The 14180-nt window shown below is 32.2% G+C and overlaps 2 protein-coding genes across 6 annotated transcripts in view; both read right to left on the bottom strand.

Moving 5' to 3' along the window:
• LOC127716148 (uncharacterized) overlaps window positions 1-14180 on the bottom strand; it is a 551146-nt gene that overhangs the window by 158962 nt on the left and 378004 nt on the right. The window lies entirely within an intron of this gene.
• LOC127716132 (protocadherin-9-like) overlaps window positions 7847-14180 on the bottom strand; it is a 66532-nt gene continuing 60198 nt past the window's right edge. For all 5 annotated transcript variants that reach the window (XM_052222237.1, XM_052222235.1, XM_052222236.1 and 2 more), the window contains one exon: window positions 7847-12066. The gene's annotated coding sequence lies outside the window, so the exon portion shown is untranslated. The remainder of the gene's footprint in view (window positions 12067-14180) is intronic.

Below are 14180 nucleotides of genomic sequence, written 5' to 3'. Positions count from 1 at the left end.
TAAGGGCTGTATCAATACGATGTCCATAGCTGCGTCTACGCCGAAAATCAGACTTGACGATCAAATTTATCATTCTGCAGGAAGGACTTTAAATGTACTCGATTAAGCTGTGTTCTTAAATTCCGTTTGTACTTGTGTTTGTAGTATATGCGAATGAGATAGCAACAAAGCAACACAAATAACCAAAACACATCAGGGCTACATACAGTCTTGGAACTTTTTGTATCTTCCTTTTGAAATTTCACTAAACTAGGATTGTTTGAAAAGTTACCTTAAATTTACTTTTTTTTGTTTTGGTCCTTCTTCCAAATATAACCAATATATCCAAACCTTTATGTACTTGGTTCCTTTTTCATTGTACTTATATGTTGAAGGTTGATGTTACTGAAATTGGTATTATACTTTTGGAGTATTCAAATTCTTACGCAAAATAAATGTTTTCACGATGTGACAATAAGATAGACGACAGCTAGCTTTCTTAATTTTCATAGCGATTGTATTGTTATTATTATAGCAAATGTGGCTGTAATAAATTTCCTTTTTGTTCAATACTCCGATAAATGCTTCCATATAAATTGGGGGAAAAAAATGAAAATCTGAAATCAACATATTCGGTAAAATGGAAAACTTCATAATTTCATCAAATACATGTTTCTCAAAATGGAAATCTATGTGAGCATATATATCGTGAATGTTATTTCCACTTTTTCAAAAGGTGTTAGTGTTCTGGCGGCAAATTTGAAACCAACTCTAATGAATAGAAAAAAATGAAATATCTGAATTATGCAAAACTTTCACAGAATCTTATTTATATAATTCATTGTTGCACCTTTTATTTCATTTCTTTATCTGCATGAATCGGGGTTAACTTAATAATGACATGGACTTCGTCATATCTGCATACTAAAGTTCATATTGGGGTATACTCCTCCTAAACCCCTTATTACAATTTTATTTACATCTCACAATCTTAACCATATACTTGTAATGCTTTTGTGCACCTCATATTTTGTTTTTGATCGGAATCATTTTTGATGTTACCCTAACCACCGGATGGACTTTACGATTGCTCTCTTTTGGGGTACCAATTTTGTATCCGCAACTTCTCCAAAACCCTATTACAATTTATCACTTTCTCACAACCTTAGCTATATAATTCAAGTGTGCACCTTTTATTTTGTATTTTAAACAGAATCTTTTTCATGATTTTCTTCAACAAATCATTGATACACTACAGTACACATTTATATCCCGTTCACCTCCTAAACGCTAAATCAGAATTTGATGACACTTCCTAAGAATCATTACCTTATATTGCCAAAATGTACCATCCTATTTAGTTTTTTATCTGAATTATTTTTGGGGTTTCCCTTACCAAAGCATGGACTTTAAAAGGGGCAGTGTTATAATTTTGTGAGCTTTTCTCCTGAAATTAACACATTATTCTTTCTAGAAGTTTGTGTTTATTTATACATCCCGCAAAGCCGAACGACCGCTTGACCGGAGTATTTATATTTCCGTGTCAACCTTGAAATGTGTTTGTAAATATGCAAGTAGAATTGTGCAATTATAGTATAGTTGAGAGAGGTACAGCCGACATTTAAAACAAAAAAGTTGTAAATGTGTTCCTATATGAAATACATGTAATATGCACACATGAAAATAGAATGCCAAGGCTTTCCACAAGGTCGTTCTTTTCTCAGAATGTTTATGACGTCTTTACACTAAATCACTTAGATGTGAATTGATTGATGTTTTAGTCTATGGAAGCATGGTTAATTTGTTAGTTGGAATTAGTTTTCGGTTACTGCTGCTATTTTGTATGTGCTACATGCCGACGAGAGCAAAGATGACATTAGAATTCCTTCTTTTTTATATAGCATCTCACATATTCAGGTACTTATACATCTTCAGTTTTCAGTGTTTTATTTTTTAGCCTTGCTGATAAAGATAGATACAGAAAATCGGCGCTAATGACGATACCGCTGCTGGTGGATATATAGTCCACGCGGGTAACATAAGCTCAGTAGTCAGGGATTCGTACGTAAATACTTCTATGCTAAATTCTCAGTTGAAAAAATATGAAATGCTTTAGAAACTAAGGTTTCAACTCCCCCAGGCAAAGTTTATTTTAGAAGAATTCGATTATTCATTTTAGATCCGTTTTCGTCAAAAAGCTTCTCATATATTCAGGTATTTATACATCCTTGGCATTTTTTTGTTTTTGTTTGAACGTTCTTAAAGAAGGTAACTCCAGAAAAGCGCTTCGAACGCACCAAATTTAAAAACTGTTATTTAACATTTAACACTAGCATTGGGTTGATACCGCTGCTGGTTGACATTTAGTCCTCGAGGGTATCATCAGTGTTGCGGAACAGACCTGATATATAACAGACTTTTCTTAATATTCTCTTTTGAAAAACGAAGACATCATTCAGAATCAAAGGTTCCAATTCCCTCAGGCAAAGTTGGCTTAGAAAAAGTATCTGCTATTCTTTATAGGTCCTATATTGGTCACATAGCCCCTCCAGTGTTTATAGGTCCTATATTAGTCATATAGCCCCTCCAGGATTCAAGTATTTATAGAAACTTGGCTTTCGAATCTTTGGGTTTGAGCGTTCCTAGTAAAGGTAAATCCAGGAAAGAGCTTTGGATCCACCAAATATAAAATGTTATTTTTATTTTTCGTAGGTTGCTGTCGGCATGCCATATTTGTTTCTTGTTTATCATTTTGAGCATAGTGCCGTTGGCTTTTCTTTGAATTGATTAACATTTTGTTTTCCCGCGATTTTTTATAGCTTACTATACGATATATATTTTTCTCATTGTTAAATGTCGTACGGTGACATATATTTACATCCTCGTCCATGTTTACTGGTGGATAGTAAGTTGTCTCATTGGCAATCCTACCACATATCCTTTGTCTCATAAAAATGCAACTAGATCATGCTCGGTGTATAACTTTGAAAAGAACGTACGGTACGGTGCATTCTCGTTGATGTGGGTAACAAATATACACGTAAGTATACAAAGTGTAGACAAGTGTAGCACGATCGGATAAGTCGTTTGGTTTTCCATTGCAGCGGCATCAATGTTCAGTTTATATATCTCCCAGTTGATACGATAATTTTGAGCCTAAGTTCCTTATCATGATTTCCTTGATGGCGTTTACCGTTTAAAATCACTTCGGACGCATGAAATTTATAAAGTTGTTTTCTTTTTTTTTTTTAATGTAGGTATTGAACCAAGGGTCCTCAATGGTAAAGTCATCGTTTCGTAAATTTCCGGACGCTATCATTTTTCAGTTAAACCGTAAAGGAATATACATTCCGCTTGTCGTATATCTGAAGACAAATAAGACATCCTCTTTTCATCGCTTGTTTCATAATCATAATGTAACTTGGTATCACCAGATGTAAATTTCCATCATTGACACGACGGGGACCCCTACTGGAGTAGAAACTATTTAACGTTTGCGAACACCTGACTTTGCCCTCATTTTATTGTTGGGTTCTTGCTGTCCAATCTGTGGAATCTTGTACAGTGTTTTATGAGCTGTTTTGTATTAATCTTTTTGTATTTATTCTTTTCCTTTTGACCTAATGGTTGTGTTTTGTATTTCCGCTTTGTTTCGTCTTATTCTTGCATATGACAATGTGAAATTTAATATGCAAAATCTGGATAGAGCTCATCATATTAAATAAGCAATTTTGTATTTGCCATAATCAACATTGACGTAAATTCTCCCTTTTGATTGCTATTGCCGAGAAGACTCGCCTTCACCCTATATATATATATATATATATATATATATATATATAGTGTATTTTGTCATGTTTTTTGTTATCATTCAATTTGCATGAGTTATGGGACTTTGACCAATTTGTTTGCCTACTGTGCGATAATTAAAGATACATATTCGTGGAGGAATCCAATGACTTGAAAATGAATATATATTACGATTTAGAGACTGAAATTTGGCGCCCAATATCTGGGTCGGCGATTTCAAAGTTTTCCTACTATAGTTAACTACGCTCTGACGTCCCACGTCTCAGCAAATCCTAAAAAGACCGTCAGACGTCAGAGCAATTTTGGCAGACATGACCACATGACCTATGGTTTATTTAGATATAACAAAACAACAAATGTTGGTAGTTTACATTCGTATTACGTATTGGTTGCCAATATTGAATTGTGTATATTAATTGATTCATCTATGTCATTTCGAGTTTACGTCTTCGCCAATGGCGGAAGATCGATGATTTTCTATGGATGTATACATATTCATTTTCTCGTCCATTTTCTCTTTTGCAGATATCTGTTTGAATAGCAATCATACTGTTTCTTTTCTTGAGTTTATTTATGTGCGCGTAGTGATTTCGAGCCATGAGTTGATACATCATATCCTTTTTTTTTTCATTCATTCTATGTCTTGTTGTTTTATACTGACAGAATATCAAATCATGCATATCAACTTTAAGCTGTTTTATGTGACAACATGTATCGATGTATACACGATAGGTACAAAATAACAAATAGAAACGGGTCTGAAATTGATTTTAAAACGGTTGGGTTCCTATTCTTTTAAATTTAGATACTTTTATGATCCTCAATTCCTGTTTTAAGTATAAAATACTAACAATGAATGCATACCGTTTGTGTATTTATACATCCGCACAGCCAAAGGACTACCGGTCGGACGTAGTCTGGTATCCATATTTATATTTCTAAGTCATACTTGTGTAGTGTTTGTAATAATTCCAAGTAGAAAGGTATCACTAGAGATGCGATTTATATTCATAACCACAAAATAAAACAGCAAATTTGTAAAAGTTTTCTTAACTTTTGTTTTTCTTTGAAAATATGTTATTCGTATAGCTGTGGAAATAATTTACCATAACAATTGTTCAATATATTCTATAAACTAGATATGGACGATGCCCCCCTTCTGCTCTGTCATATGCATGAGTATAGTTCTACATACTTTAGATTTGACAAACAGTGATGTTGAAGTACAACTTGAAATTGTTGTTCTGTCTGTAAGACACAAATGATGCCCCCGCCTGACCTTAAGAAATTATATATTTAACACTATGTATGATGATCTATCTTTTATTTTTTTATTCCGAATGTCTACACTTGCAGGACTGAATGTCCAGCCAAAAGGTTTCAACTTTCCAGTTTTAGTTGTCACCAAGTTCAACCGTCTATTTCCAGTGGTCACCAAGTTCAACTTCCTGGTATTGATTAAATATTTGACAATACTAAAAAATCTTATTTATTGCATTAGGGACATTAAACTGTAGTAGTAGAAACCATTTTCAATTGTATAGAAAGTGAGAAGAAAATGAAGTCCAACTATCGGTTTTTGTGAATAAAGCCGTAGCTCAAAAACTGTAGGAGGAGATAGCCGGACAAACCATGTACTAGTATCTTTATCCGTACGGACGAACGGACGGACGGTTGGTCAGGGTAAATTAATATACCCCTGGACATTTTGTCGCGGGGGTATAAAAATGGAATAAATTTAGACTTTTGAATTTTACTTCGCAAAGACAGATCATAATTACTTGGTTGACCGTTAAATATGGAATATTTTTGGCACAGCTGACCACGGATATGTTCCAATTATCGTAACCACAATCCTCGAGTGTTAGATCACCGAATGTGTACTTAAAATAAACAACAAGATGGGTGCTACTAGTGTAGCAGGATCTGCTTACCCTTCCGGAGCACCTAAGATTATCCCAAGCTTTTAGTGGGGTTCGTGTTGGTCTGTAGCCAGTCTTTAGTTTTCTATCTAGAGATTTGTTGACTTGTTTGTCCTTTTGTGTCGTCTTTTTTTTTTTTTTGCCATGGTGTTTTCAGTTTCTCTTCGATGTATGAGTTTTGAATGTCCCAATGGAATCTTCCACCTCTTTTTAATCACCAAATAGGCAAACGTGTATTAAGATCATGAACGGTGCATATAGAACGTACAGTCGATTCATTTCGTTGAAGATACACTATATTTACGCAGATACGCAAATACGCAAATATATACAATATGTAGGCCAGGGTAACACGGAACGGTCATTCAATAAACCCAAAGGGTTCACTGAGATATAAAAAGATGGACATCCTAGGATTTCTCTCGTCAGTCAGTTAAACATTTACTTAAGTGGGGCGTCCGTTTGGCGTTTCGGGATGTATAAATACTCAGTCACATTCGGCCAGAATAGGGATGTTGTATCCGATGTCTCGTGTTAGGTGAATGTCACGCCCTCTCACGCGAAAAGACTTTTTCAACAATTCTATGAGAGGTCCGCATGTGCACGTGGCAAGTTGCAAGGCATAATTTCTGCCTTCATCCAACATAACCTCATTTTGCAGTGGCAGTTAAGATTTCATGTCTGTTTTCCCTGTCGGCCTACCTTGTAGAACCTATCTATTGGGTTACTTCGTAATTATTAATTTGTTCTCGCCCTGAATATGCATGAAAATTTTGCCACTATAGACGCTAAGCAGACAACATTCAATCACTCAATCAATCAATCAATCTGTTCTGTAAGAACTTAAGATTTAGGTTCAAATTATTTATAATTATCTATCGAAATAAGTACTTATGATTTTCATTTTGCAAGTTATGATTTTCGATTTCGGCTTTCAATGCCAGCATTACAACTTCATAGATATTCGTGATAGATCAAAAGGTTATTTATAGTTGTGTTCAATTATAGTATTTCCTGTTGTGTCATTAGATATACAATCATATTGTGTCTGGAGTGGAGATAAGGTTCTAATCCTTAATTAAAGAATAGCTCGAGGTGGTTCAAGAAACTTATATATTTTTGTTATAAGAATAAATAATTTATTTTTTCTCAACAGCTAGCGGTCCGTGTAATATTACTTTTGCCACTTTCATTTATAAATGAAGTGTCTAAAGCGACATTATCGTTCTTTTCAGTGAATCTCTTATTTGACGTTTTTACAGTGTAGTTGACCATTTACACTATATAGCCATTTTGATTTGACAAATTTAAAGCTGGAGTAATGGGACTTTGATCCTTTTCGGATTTTATATGGCAGTATAATGTCAATTAGTGAATTTTATTTGTTTTCTGAGGTTAAATGACACTGATAAACTTTTTTTCAAACAGCTTAAATTTCAAATTTCCTAGAATTGTGGATCCTCCTCTATAGTTGATCATATTATATAAGCCATTTTGAGTTGGTGATTTTGCAGGAATTATTGGATTTTTTTTTATAGTTATATTTTTTGTGTGCTGGAACCAGGTGAATGATTTGTTGTGAAGACTTGTTTTATGGGTGTACTGGTTCATATTCTGGTATTAAATACAAGGTACCACAATACCATACATTTTTATTATAAGCGTCTGTTCTTGTTCCACAAATTACTCTTGAATCGATTACATTGCACTTCTACAAAGTTGCTCAGAGGGGGCCTTTCCCTACTGTATAGCAAACGTGTATAACCGATGAAGGATTGATCGATTAGTTGTTGTTGTTTAACGCTACATTCAGCACTGTTTCGTGGCGGCCAGTTTTTTATTGGTGGAGCAGACATATATATGTGTATATATGTCTCTGGTGGAGGAAGCCAGAGTGCCCGAAGAAAACCACCGACCTTCGGTAGGAAAACTGACAATCCTAGTCAAATTAAGATTGGAGTCGAAAGCACCTGCCACGTGCGGGACTCTAATTCACAACCTCAGTGTTGACAGGCTAGTGATACAATAGTTGAATTACTTAGACCACTCGGCCACCAAGGCCCCTACCGATGAGGGATATTCTACAGCTAAGCGTTGTCTCATAAAAATAAGGCATTACTAGATATAAATTCATATAAAAAATCAAAACAATTTATTTTGGTTAAAATCAAATTAATATTAATTTACATATCTCAGCAACAAAAAATATTGTTTAAAAACAATCTTATAATATAAATAACACATTTATACTCTCTGTTGCTCAAATAACATTTATATCATCCAGACATTTTAATTGTTGTTGCATAAATTGAAGCTATGTGATATAATATTGTTTCCTGTTATATAATGATATACAATGATATGTTTTACTTTAAAACAGACCTGGACGGTTTTTTTAATCGTTATTTTCAAACATAAGATTTTATAGAATCTCTTTACAAGCTATGCAAATGATTCTAACAGTTTTTCTACAAATGCTTTGTTCTGGTATGTATCTAGAAATATTTTCTAGTATAATGATAATGAAACAGTAATAATGTATTTGTTTACGATATGAAAAATATGACTTGGTCCCTTGTATTATGAAAATGTCATACGAAACATTTGCTTATAAGTATGAAATGGAATAAAATATAAACAAGACCCAACATAATGTACAGAGTTTTCAGTTCTAACATATGTGTACATGACTCAAAACCTGCACATGCACTTGTGAGAGTCAGAAATGATTATGATTTCGTTTTATAATAAATTAACAATAATATGCAATTATACTCAATGACACAGAGTATAAAGCAAAGTAAGTAAATCAATCAATCAAAAATCATAAACTAGCTCCCCTTATTAATGCCATACTGAGACACTGGTCATGTTTTTCATAGGTAAATCAGAAATTTCCCCCTCATATTAGGTACTGAAGGTTACCTAGAAATCAGCCTCACTTTATGGGGCCAGCATAGAGTAATGTCCGCCATGATCTTTAATACTTGAAATGATATAGGAAAAATAAAACTATTCCTTCGTTTTTCACATTTTGCTGATTTTGGTTGACAGCAGATTTTTAAGAGTTTATATTATAGTCTGTTTGATAATTTATTGATAATAATTTCAAAGAATGACATTAAAAATAAAGTATTTGATATCAAAACCTACGATAGAATAACAGATCTTACACAAATTGGATATTACCTTACAAACATCTACTTAAATATTTAACACGGTAAAATAATATAGACCAGAAATTAATACTGGTAAGCTTAGAAACACATTCACGTGTGTTATATGTCAAAATAGAGTCTTGAAAGAATCAGTCTGTATGCATATATATATGATATCTTCAATTTAAAATGAAATAAAAACATCTTCATTTTTATTAAGTTTCACTTATTCAAACATGCATGTTAACGTTATTACATAATAATTTAATTTTGGATGTAACACGTCTTCTGATTGGCTGAAAGTGTTTTGTACATCAGCTCATAGACATAATTTTGTCATGTGACCGTGACGTCATCAACGTTTTTATCATGATTTACTCCTTTTTAGAATTAAATTATAAGGAATGACTGTAATATTTTTTCTGTCTATTCGAAATAACCTAAAAAATGTGGTGCACACTTTTAAATAACCTGCTACGCGGGTTATTTAGTGTGCACCACATTTTTGATGTTATTTCTTCATAGACAGAAAAAATATTACGGTCATTCCTTAATGAAAAATCTCACACTTAACGCGGATAATATATTTCAATTTTGCACGGTTGCTGGTTGATATTTTATTTTCGAATTAAAATCATTTGAGAAAATATATGTAGCTACTGACATATAATTATCAAAGTGTTATTAATTGTGATTCATGACACATACCCTTGTAAAAGTTGATTTATTTGTTCATTTTAACACTGAATTGCTCATTATAGTTCTTAAATCCCTGTAAGTGACTGATTTAAGTATGGAGTTCAAACATCACTAAAGATGATAGGCGTTACTATCCCTCCCATTTACTCTGTGGCTTTAGACCTTGGACATTAAAACATATGTTAGTTAGTACACAAGTTTTCACAGTATGTCACTTCAAAGATCTATTCTCGATAGGTGACTCTGGTGTATTGTCTAGACAAAGGGTCTTTATTACAGATTAAAGCAACTAATTTATAATTCAGAACTATACAATGGTACTTAGAGGATGAAAAAAGTACCAAAACCTGTTTAAAATAGTTTTGATTTTGTTTCAAAGTATTCTGTTAACAACAGTGAAACTTAAATATTTGTAAATTTGAAGTGGGAGTTTCAAATATCAATAAGCTTAATTAGTCAAATACTCAAAGTCATCTACTTTAAGGTTATTTTAATAATATTTAGCTTCATTAAACATTAAATTTTATAAGATTTTTTTCTTCATTTTTTTTTTATAATTATAACATCAAAACAAAGAAATGTAGGTTAGGCGCCATGTAGTTGAAGCTTAACCACCTAATGCATTGTATCAGAAGTAATTTAACAGATATAATTAAAAAAAGCATTTAGGGCAGTTGTAATCACGATGTTGTCAATAATTCAGAAAGGAATGACTGTATCCTTATTGGAAACCAATTGGCCATGGAAACCATTAATAATAGAAATTACAAACATCAAAGGTAACTTAGACCATATGGGAGAAAATACATTTCTTTTCAATTAATAGATTTTCGCACCATGAAGAAATGTTGATTTTTTTCCTCTTTTTGTTAACACAAATCTTTAGCTTGTGAAAAAGATTGAGTAGTATTTTATGTGTTGTGTATATATGACAAGTATTTATAATTAAACAAGTGCCTCTGCCAATAAGTTACGAATAAATATGTATAGATATGCTGCTGACTTTTCAGGGTAGAATCATTGAGTTTTTTGGTTTATGGTTTTCAGTTATTGTAAAATGTACATTGTGATGACCCCTTTTAGTATAGACCTTCCAGACATTATCAACAATTAAGGTACAATGCATGTACATCTAAGGCATGTGTGCTCGATTATTCCTCGTCTTGTAAAAAACTTGAGACCATACGACAAGACAAGAAATACACTTTATGTATACGTTTGGTTCAGTACTATTTTGTGTCGTTGGGTTGTCTCCTTTTATTCATTAGAAACGGTACCTTTCGTTTTGGTATTCACTAAAAGAACGGATTTACGCCATTTCCCTTTTCCTTTAATCAATTTATGATTTGATTGATGTTACAATTTTTAATTAGTACAACAAAAAGTAAAATAACAAAAATACCGAACTCCAAGAAAATTCAAAACGGAAAGTCCCTTATCAAATGGCAAAATTAAACAGAAAGTGCCGCGAAGGAATTATTACCGAAAAATTGAAGTTCTAAGTAACCTTGTATACAACTTAAAAGTAGAACTAATGAGACAACAACTTGGTTATTTCAGTCTAAACAAATATTGTTGTCTAAGCAACAATCCATAAAAAGATTATTTTACAATTATAAAGGTGCATGACAATGCAGTTTACTTGTACAAAATATCAAAACTTTATGAACCGTAAACTAACAAAAAAGTGTTAGATTTAATACATGCTCTGTTAAACTAGAGTATGATTTGATAATACTTTAAAATGCATGAATATGTTTTAATGTTCTCTAATTGTTATCAAAAACTTATTACTACAGGACAAACAAATAAAAATTTAGTATTTTCACATGACACATGAATAATAAGTAAGGTATTATTACATCCATGAAGTTTGCTTGACATTCTATCGTTGTAGGATTTTCAGGATCAAACAGATAATATGATAAGTGAGAGAAAAGATGAATATTTCATCGCATTTGATGCACTTTACTGGTATCTTTAACAAATACTCTAACTAATTTGTGTCCCAATAGTTCCATCCAATATAGATGAAAGACTTCAGTTGACAAATTTTATGGAATTATAAAATGGAAAAATAAATATTTAATTGCACTTGGTCCAGTTTATGGTATATTTCAACAGAAATATAGTTTTATAATTATATCAATGCAAGTGGGTGTAAACTCTTTTGTCTTATTTAATAATTTCACTCTCTTTCCCTCAGAATTGAAATGACGTACAGATTTTTTTCTTCACGATGTATATTCAATTATATTCCATGCAGCTTCTGGCAGCAGCTTAGTTTTACAGTTCCATACAGATGTAAATGATTTTTTAAAGGTGTATTACACCTGTGCAATATGGCACAGCTTCTATTCGGAATAATGTCATTCGGATGATATTTCTGGTTTACGTCATATAGTTTCCTGCAAGGCATGATAATAATATGGCACGATATCTTCTATGAGGATTTCCTGAGATACAACGTGAGACAATTTGGCACTGGATACTTATATCTGTATAAGAAGAAAAAAACAAATAAAAATATACTTCCTTAACATGCATGTTTATTTCCTATAATTGATTTTTTATAAAGAGTTATATAAAATTATGTCTAAAAATACCATTGCAATGTCAGCTCTAAATATTACTATTGTCTCCTCGCTCTCACAGCAGGAAAAACAAGTTTCTGTATTGTCCGTATATATATATATATATATATATAACAAGTTTCTGTATTGTCCGTATATATATATATATATATATATATATACATATTGTGGTAGATTTCCAATCGAGCTGAATGGTAATAGAACGTCTATCAATCAATCATAGACAATAGGAACTCGTTCCATATTATCGTCGGATAGAATGGTGAGTTCCATCTTCTCGTCGGAGAGAATGGTGAGTTCCATCTTGCCCTTGAAGACCACCCATGTTGTTCGGTAACCAGTATATAACATTTTACAATAATAACATTAATCGTACATATTTTTATGCACAAGATGCGCATTTCGACAAGTAATGTCTCTTCAGTGATGCTCGAGGCCAAAATATTTGAAAATCCGAAACCTATATGCTAATAGAAACGTTACAATAAGTATTTCAACCGCGGTGTTTTGAACAAAATTACCATATTTTCTAAGGCAGGGGGACAGAGGATATTGAATTGCCCCTCCCATACTAACTATTGAAGATTGTTGAACGACACCTTATTTCATATTGGGTTAGTCTCAACAGTATAGTTTAATGGTCCGAATGTTTACCTGCGATCGTAGTATTATTCCGTTTTACTACACACACCTTATTACATGTACCGACTATCGGTACGACAGATGCGATCAGAAAAGCAAACAAATGTATGATGTACTCTATAGCCAAAACAATTGCTTTAAATAGCAATCATGAAGACAGAGCCTAGTTCAACTACCGTACTGATAGCCAGTGATAGGGTATTATAAATCAAAAACAAGAAATGGTGAATATTTTGAAATGCAAAGGCATCTTTATGATCTTAATCTTTACCTGCACTTTTATCGTTGTGTTAATAGTTAGTTTAGTTTTGTAAAATGTTATATATAAGAACTAACAAATGCACATAAGGAAATTTTAAATAATTTTTAGACAAACATTGAGAACACCACAGAAAGGGTCGGCTTTCATAAAAAAATATGTTGTGTATGATGTATAACTGTCGGTTGAATGTTTTTCCTATTCGATGCCAAGTGACACGAAACACTATATTTTCCAAGGACTTCGTATTTTTTTATTATTTAAGTAACAGACAAAATAAACCGTAAACTCCCATCTTTTATATCAAAAACTACTTTAATTTCATTTAATATAAAATTTAACAATTATAAATATCTAATCAATGTTATAAAATATTCCTTAGTCATTATTAAAGTTGGAGGTTAAAATTTAATATGTAAACTTAAAAGAATAAATCATTAAAGTTCATAAACATTCCAAACCAAACGACTCCTTTACTGGGGGAGTATAATAAGGGGAGGTAATGGCGTGAAACTTAACAAAGTATGGATAGGATCAGTAGACGATTGATCAGTCATCATAAAAACGAGAAATTCACTAGTTTCTTTTGATCAGACAACTGTTAATGTGGAACACATCCTTTATCACATTTGTAATGAAAACTTTAACTTTCTATGATTAAATTTGTTTATCTCAGATTTTAAAATGTTTAAATATTAAATAGTTCTATATTTCACATAAAAGGTGAGTAAATTTAAATCAGATAAAACGAAGGTTTAAACGTTATAAAAGTATTTGGAGACTGTTATCTGCTAATAAAGTAGATAAATCTACAGTCTTTTCCTTTTTAATCTTTACAGGGGTCTTTAAATCATCACAAAATAGGTGTTTTGCACTGGATTAAAAAAATTTTTTTTTTATAAAAATACAATATATAATTAATGGCGGCTGAGATGGCATAAAATTAGTTCCCATGATACATATTGGCAATTAGATTCGTCGTAACTTCATAGAATGTTCCATGTGCTCAAACTGTCACTTTTTAGGGATGCAACCTTTTCATATTTTAATTAGTCACCATTTCTTTTATTTCGTCGATATTTTTTATTTAATTTAATGTTTTTACCAGAAATTTCTT

This window comes from Mytilus californianus, unplaced genomic scaffold (genome assembly GCF_021869535.1).
Source record: "Mytilus californianus isolate M0D057914Y unplaced genomic scaffold, xbMytCali1.0.p SCAF_9, whole genome shotgun sequence".
NCBI lineage: Eukaryota > Metazoa > Mollusca > Bivalvia > Mytilida > Mytilidae > Mytilus > Mytilus californianus.
The sequence above is the reverse complement of the archived record's forward strand: the minus strand, read 5'-3'. Positions and strand labels throughout refer to the sequence as shown.